General features: G+C 39.5%; 1 protein-coding gene across 1 annotated transcript in view; it reads left to right on the top strand.

Annotated features, from left to right (window-relative positions):
• The window catches only part of F8 (coagulation factor VIII), a 217711-nt gene that overhangs the window by 19266 nt on the left and 191081 nt on the right, over window positions 1-7364 (top strand). The window lies entirely within an intron of this gene.

The raw sequence follows: 7364 nt of genomic DNA, 5'->3' as shown, positions 1-7364 counted from the left end.
AACCCGCCACCTTAGGTGTATGTGGCTGGTGCCTTAGCCGGTTGAGCTATAGGCGCCGAGCCATGAAGGAGTCTTAAAGCCTTGCCCCTACACTTTTCAGGAAAGGCACCATATTGCATTGTAACTTGTCAGTTTTTTAAAGCAATGTTCTGCCAATCCCAAGTGCTGAGATCATGTGGCAGTGTTTCCACAGATTTTTTTAAGGATGTAAATGTACAAGTTTATTTTATATTTTAGAAGGAGAGAGGGAGTGAGAGAAGAGATGATGGGGGGAGAGACAGAGAGGAAAGTAGTGAGAGAATGGAGGCACCCCAAAGAAAGAAAGAATGCCCACCTGGTTCTACGGATTGAGAGCTGGCAGTGAATTTATGAAAGCAAAGCAGACAAAAAATGTTTTCGACCAATATTATTCAAATTTGAATATTTGAATATTTGAAGTTTTGAAGCTCCCTTGGGCTTCAAACACATAGGTAAGAAAAATTATTGTCAGCTTTGCACTCTTCTCTGTCTTTGTGTCTGTCTCTGTCTCTGTCTCTCTTTCTCTCTCTGCACATAGGAAGTTTATGGTGGGGAAAATCCTCTGCATCAACAGTTATGGCAGAATGAAGGGAGTGGGATTGGGTAGAAGGAGAAGTTGAGCTGATGCAGTCTGAACAAAACCCAGTCTCACAGGAATCTCAAGCTAGCATGGCTCAGCAGAGATGTGCCATATTGTAGCAAGTTGACCAGAACTATATCCCCCCACTTTGACTAGGAAAGGGGCATAACTTTGGGTGACTTCACCTAAGTAAGTTCATAGAATGGGACTTGTCAACTTCCTAGAAGCTTGAGGAATGAGTGTTTATTTATTTTTTTAATTGAGACAGAGTCCCACTTTGTCACCCTCAGTAGAGTGCTATGGTGTCATAGCTCACAGCAACATCAAACTCTTGGGCCCAAGCAATTCTCTAGCCTCAGCCTCCCTAGTAGCTGGGATTACAGGTGCCTAGCACAGCTCCCAGCTATATTTTTTGTTTTTGTTTTTGTTTAGCAGGCCTGGGCCAGGTTCAAACCCATCAGCCCCAGAACATGGGTTGGTGCCCTAACTGCTGAGCTATGGGTGCCCAGCCAGGAATGAGTGTTTTAGTTCTGAATAGGGCAATCTTGGCAGCACACACAAGTTTCCAGGATCTGCTGCTCAGATCCATTTGCTTCCTAAGTTCTGGAATGGTTCTTTTGGGATTCTGATGGACCTCCCTTCTCAGGAAAACAAGAGGAAGGTTTGGGACCCACCACACAACTCCTGCTGCCACAGCTTATTTTGAATCTGCAATGGGTACTTGTCATCTCCCTCCTCTATTACTCATCCTTGGCTCTTCCTTTCACCCTCTCAATTTGTACTTTTCCTTGTCCAACTGGGTTACTTGATGAAGTACCTGCTTATCATGCCCTTTGTAGGCTGTAACTTGACTTGTCATTTATCATCAAAATAGGGCAAGGGTCAGGATTAGGTACCAAGAGGTACCTGAATAGATGACCTAAGTGTCAAATGTATTCTTTTATGTCCCTTCCTCCTATGAGAGTCACTTACTCCTATAAGGATAGTGGTAGGTGTGGGTAGAAGGAAAGCATTATATATTTGTGTGATTAGGTCTTGCTGTTTTGGTAAGTCTCTGACCTTACAATGTGAATTTCAGCATTGCTTCTTAGATTTTTGCCTCTTTAGGTTTTTTTTTTTTTCAGAAATAGAAACACCCCCCCAAAAAAAAATTTTCATATGGAATCTCAAGGGACACTGACTGGATAACCAAAATAATTTTACAGAAGAAGCAGACAACCAGATTCAAAAGCGGGCAAAGGACTTGAATAGACATTCCTTCACAGAAGATATAAAGTGGTTAATAAGCACATGAAAAGATGCTCAACATCACTACTTATTAGGGGAATGTAAATCAAAACTACAAAGATACCACCTCAAACACATTAAGATAGCTACTATCAAGCAAAAACTAGAAAATAATGAGTGTGTGTTAGGATGTGAAGAAACTGAAACCCTTGTGCACAGTGGTCCAACCACTGTGGAAAATAGTATGGCCGGCTCGGCGCCTCTGGCTCAAGCTGCTAAGGCGCCAGCCACATACACCTAAGGTGGTGGGTTCGAATCCCCAGCCCGGACCCGCCAAACAACAATGATGGCTGCAACCAAAAAATGGCCAGGTGCTGTGGCGGGCGCCTGTGGTCCCAGCTACTTGGGAGGCTGAGGCAGGAGACTCGCTTGAGCCCAGGAGTTGGAGGTTGCTGTGAGCGTGATGCCACGGCACTCTACCCAGGGAGACAGCTTGAGGCTCTGTCTCAAAAAAAAAAAAGAAAGAAAATAGTATGGCCATTCCTGAAAACATTAAAAATAGAAGGCCAGGCACAGTGACTCACACCTGTAATCCTGCCTCTCCGGGAGGCTGAGGTGGGTGGATTGCCTGAGCTCACAGGTTCCAGACCAGCCGAGGCCAGAGAAAGACCTTGTCTCTAAAACTAGCTGGGTGTTTCCTTTGAAGCTATGGTGAAGGGAGTTGTGTCCTTAATTAGACTCTCATCTTGGCTCTTAATTGGCGTATACAAAGGCTACTGTCTCGTGGACATTGATTTTATATCCTGAGACATTATTGTATTTTTTGATGACTTCCAGGAGTCTTGTGGAACTTTGGGGTTCTCTAAGCATAAGATTGGATTGTTGGCAAAGAGAGAATTTGACCTCCTCTGCTCCCATTTGGGTGCCTTTTATTTCCTTCTTTTCCCTGATTATATTGGCTAGAACTTCCAGCACTATGTTGAATAGTAGTGGTGACAGAGGACAGCCTTGTCTGGTTCCAGTTCTAAGTGGAAAAGCTTTCAGTTTTACTCCATTCAGTAAAATATTAGCTGTGAGTTTGTCATAGATAGCTTCAATCGGTTTAATAAATGTGCCAACTCTGCTTATACTCTTCAGTGTTCTAATTAGAAAAGGATGCTGGATTTTATTGAATGCTTTTTCTGCATCTATTGAGAGGATAATATGGTCTTTGTTTTTGCTCCCGTTGATATGGTGAATTACGTTTATGGACTTGTGTATGTTAAACCAGCCTTGCATCCCTGGGATGAAACCTACTTCGTTATGATGTATTACATTTTTGATGATAAGCTGTAATCTGTTGGCTAGGATTTTTTTGAGAATTTTTGCATTTATATTCATTAGTGAAATTGGTCTCCTTTTAAAAGTTCTCCTTTTTAGTTGGATCTTTCCTATTTTGGTATCAGAGTGATGTTTGCTTTGTAGAAGGTGTTGGGAAAGTTTCCATCCTTCTCAGTTTTTTGGAATAATTTCTGCAGTATGGGAACAAGCTCTTCTTTGAAGGTTTGATAGAATTTTGGTGTACAGCCATCTGGACCAGGGCATTTTTTTGTTGGGAGATTTTTTTTATTGTTTCTTTGATCTCAGTGCTTGAAATTGGTCTGTTCAAAAGATCTATTTCTTTCTGGCTAAGTTTAGGGAGAGGGTGTGATTCCAAATATTGACCCATTTCCTTCATATTGTCAATTTTTTTTGGCATACAGTGTCTTATCGTATTCAGAGATAATCTCTTATATATTTGTGGCATCTGTTGTTATTTCCCCTTTATCATTTCTGATTGAGGTTACCAGAGATTTTACTTTTCTATTTCTAGTTAGTCTGGCAGGTTTATCTATTTATTTTCTCAAAACAACTCCTTGTTTCATTAATTTTCTGAATGATTTTTTTGTATTCAATTTGGGTGAAGGCCCTCTATAAAGAAAATTATGAAATCCTAAGAAAGAAAATAGCAGAGGATATTAACAAATGGAAGAAAATACCATGCTCGTGGCTAGGAATAATCAACATTGTTAAAATGTCTATACTTCTCAAAGCAATGTACAGATTCATTGCCATCCCTATTAAAATACCAACATTGTACTTTCAAGACTTGGAAAAAAATGATTCTTTGTTTTGTATGGAACCATAAAAAACCCTGTACAGCTAAAGCCATTCTTAGTAATAAAAACAAAGCTGGGGCATCAGCATACCAGATTTTAGGCTGTACTACAAGGCCATAGTGGTCAAGACAGGATAGTACTGGCACAAAAATAGAGACATAGACATTTGGAATCAAATAGAAAACCAGGAAATGAAACTAACATCTTACAACTACCTAATCTTTGATATATAAAACAAGAACATACACTGGGGGAAAGAATCCTATTCAATAAATGGTGCTGGGAGAACTGGATATCCACATGTAAAAGACTGAAACTAGACCTCTACCTTTCTCAACTCACAAAAATTGATTCAAGATGGATAAAGGACTTGAATTTAAGGCTTGAAACAATAAAAATCCTCAAAGAAAGCATAGGAAAAACACTGGAAGATATTAGCCTAGGGAAAGACTTTATGAAGAAGATTGTCGTGGTGTGGCAATTGCAACAACAACAAAAATAAACAAATGGGACTTGGCTTCTGTACAGCCAAGGAGACAACAACAAAAGCAAAGAGACAACCTACACAATGGGAAATCCAAAATTTGCATATTTTGAATCAGACAAAAGCTTGATAACTAGGATCTATAGAGAACTCAAATTAATCCACGTGAAAAAAGCCAACAATCCCATGTATCAATGGGCAAGAGAGATGAATAGAACCTTCTCTAAAGAAGACAGATGAATGGCTAACAAACATGAAAATATGCTCATCGTCCCTAATTATTAGAGAAATGCAAGTCAAAACCACCCTGAGATATCATCTAACCCCAGTGAGAATAGCCCACATCACAGAATCTCAAAACTGTAGATGCTGGCATGGATGTGGAGAGAAGGGAACACTTTTACACTGCTGGTGGGACTGCAAATAATACAACTTTTTGGAAGGAAGTATGGAGAACCCTCAAAGAACTCAGGCTAGACCTCCCATTTGATCCTGCAATCTCATTACTGGGCATCTACCCAGAAGGAAAAAAATCCTTTTACCATAAGGAAACTTGCACTAGACTGTTTATTGCAGTTCAATTTATAATAGCCAAAATGTGGAAACAGCCTAAATGCCCACCAACCCAGAAATTCATTAACAAGTTGTAATATGTGTATACCATGGAATATTTACTATTTAGCCATTAAAAAATATGGAGACTTGGGGCAGCACCTGTAGCTCAAAGGAGTAGGGTGCTAGCCCCATATGCTGGAGGTGGTGGGTTCAAACCCAGCCCTGGCCAAAAGCAACAACAAAAACAAAAACAAAAATTTGGAGACTTTACATTTTTTGTATTAACCTGGATGGAAGTGGAACACATTCTTCTTAGTAAAGCATCACAAGAATGGAGAAGCATGAATCCTATGTACTCAATTTTGATATGAGAACAATTAATGACCTAGTACACAGTAAGGAGTGGGGGAAGAGGAAAGCAGAGAGAGAGAAAAGGGGGGGAAGGGGAGGAGGGAAAGGAAGAGTAGAGAGAGGGAAGGAGGGAAGGGGTATAAGAAGGGAAGAGAGGAGATAGGGAAGGAGGGAGGGTAGTGAGGTCTCAGTGTGTGACACACCTTATGGGGGCAAGGCACAATTGTAAGAGAGACTTTACCAAACAAATGCAATCAGTATAACCTGGTTTCTTTTACCCTCAGTGAATCCCCAACAATAAAAAATAAATAAAAAATAAATAAAAATACCCGAGTGTTGTGATATGGTGGGCACCTATAATCCCAGCTACTTGGGAGACTGAGGCAAGCGAATTTCTTGAGCCTAAGAGTTTGAGATTGCTGTGAGCTATGACACCATAGCACTCTACCAAGTGTGACAAAGTGAAACTCTGTCTAAAAAAAAAAAAAAAAGTTAAAAATAGAAATACCATAGGACCCAGAAATTCCATTTCTGGTTATATGCTTAAAAAAAACTGATAGCGTGAGCAGCGCCTGTGGCTCAAAGGAGTAGGGCACCAGCCCCATACGCCAGAGGTGATGGGTTCAAACCCAGCCCCGGCCAAAAAATGATAGCAGCATCTTAGAAAGATATTTTTACATCCATCGTATTAGTCAGGGTTCTCCAATGAAACAGAATCAGTAGGATATATATGTATATGTGTATATAGGTGCATATACACACACACATACAAGTTCAGGTCCAAGTCAGAAGAACCATGAATTCTAATGTCTAAGGGTGAGGGAAGATGAATATCCCAGTTCAAACAGGGAAAGTGAATTCACCCTTCTTCTTCCTTTTGTTCTACTCAGACCCTCAATAGATTGGATGGTGCTCACCCTCACATTGATGAGGTGATCTTCTTTATTCAGTCTACCATTTCAAATGCTAATCTCTTCCAGAAACACCAAACACATGTCCAGAAACAATGTTTTATCATCTAACTGGGCATCCCTTAGCCTAGCTAAATCAACACATAACCATGTTATAAGCAGCATTATTCACAACAGCTAAAATGTTGACAGATGAATGAGTAATCAAAATGAAGTATAAACATACAGAAGGATATTATTCAGCATTTAAAAAGAAAAAGAATCTGACATATGCTACAGTGTAGATTAACCTTAAGGATATTATGGTAAGAAAAATCAGCCAGTCACACAAAAAAACTATAGGATTCCATTTATCTCAGGTGCTTACAGTAGTCAAAATCATGCACAGAGTAGAATGGTGAATGCCAGGGATAGTGGAAGGAAAGAGTTATTTTTTAATGGTTATATAGGTTCAGTTTTGCAAGATAAAAAGAAGTATAGAGGTATTTAACATAACTGTACACTTAAAAATAGTTAAGATAGTAGATTTTGTGTTATGTGTATTTAACCACAATAAAAAAAATTGGGGAAAAATTCCTTGTTGGTCACTAATTTACCAGTTTAGTCATTTTCACATCTAATTATATGTCTTTAAAACCTTTCCTTTTCCATATTTATTTCTGCTGTGTGTTTGGTGAATGAATGTAAATCTGGGGGCAAGTGAATGCACATTCTTCTTTTTAAGCAATTAATGTTAGGAGACCAGGATCTACACATGAAAGTGTTCTTCCAAGGGTGGGAGCCTTGCTTTTTCCCCCTGAGCTTTAATTCTCCAAATGTCCACCTCTTGTGCCTATAACCCCTTGGCTTGTTGAAAGGATATCAATTGGTAAAATCTGATGGGAAATTAAAGTAATAAAAGTTAGATGCCAAGAAGCATAAGTGAGGAAGAGAGGCTACTTATGGCATATGGAAGGCTGAAGAACTCCCTGGTGAGCAAAAATGATCAGCACATAAAAGCCAGTGAGTGGAAATAGCACCTTGAATTACTTTCTAATTTCTACCAATTGACGTAAGGTGAGTGTCCCTTCTTCTCTAGGTGTTTTTTTTTTTTTTTTTTT

This window comes from Otolemur garnettii, unplaced genomic scaffold (assembly GCF_000181295.1).
Source record: "Otolemur garnettii isolate 467f Iridium unplaced genomic scaffold, OtoGar3 scaffold00259, whole genome shotgun sequence".
NCBI lineage: Eukaryota > Metazoa > Chordata > Mammalia > Primates > Galagidae > Otolemur > Otolemur garnettii.
Note: the sequence above shows the minus strand (reverse complement) of the source record. Positions and strands in the feature narration are given on the sequence as shown.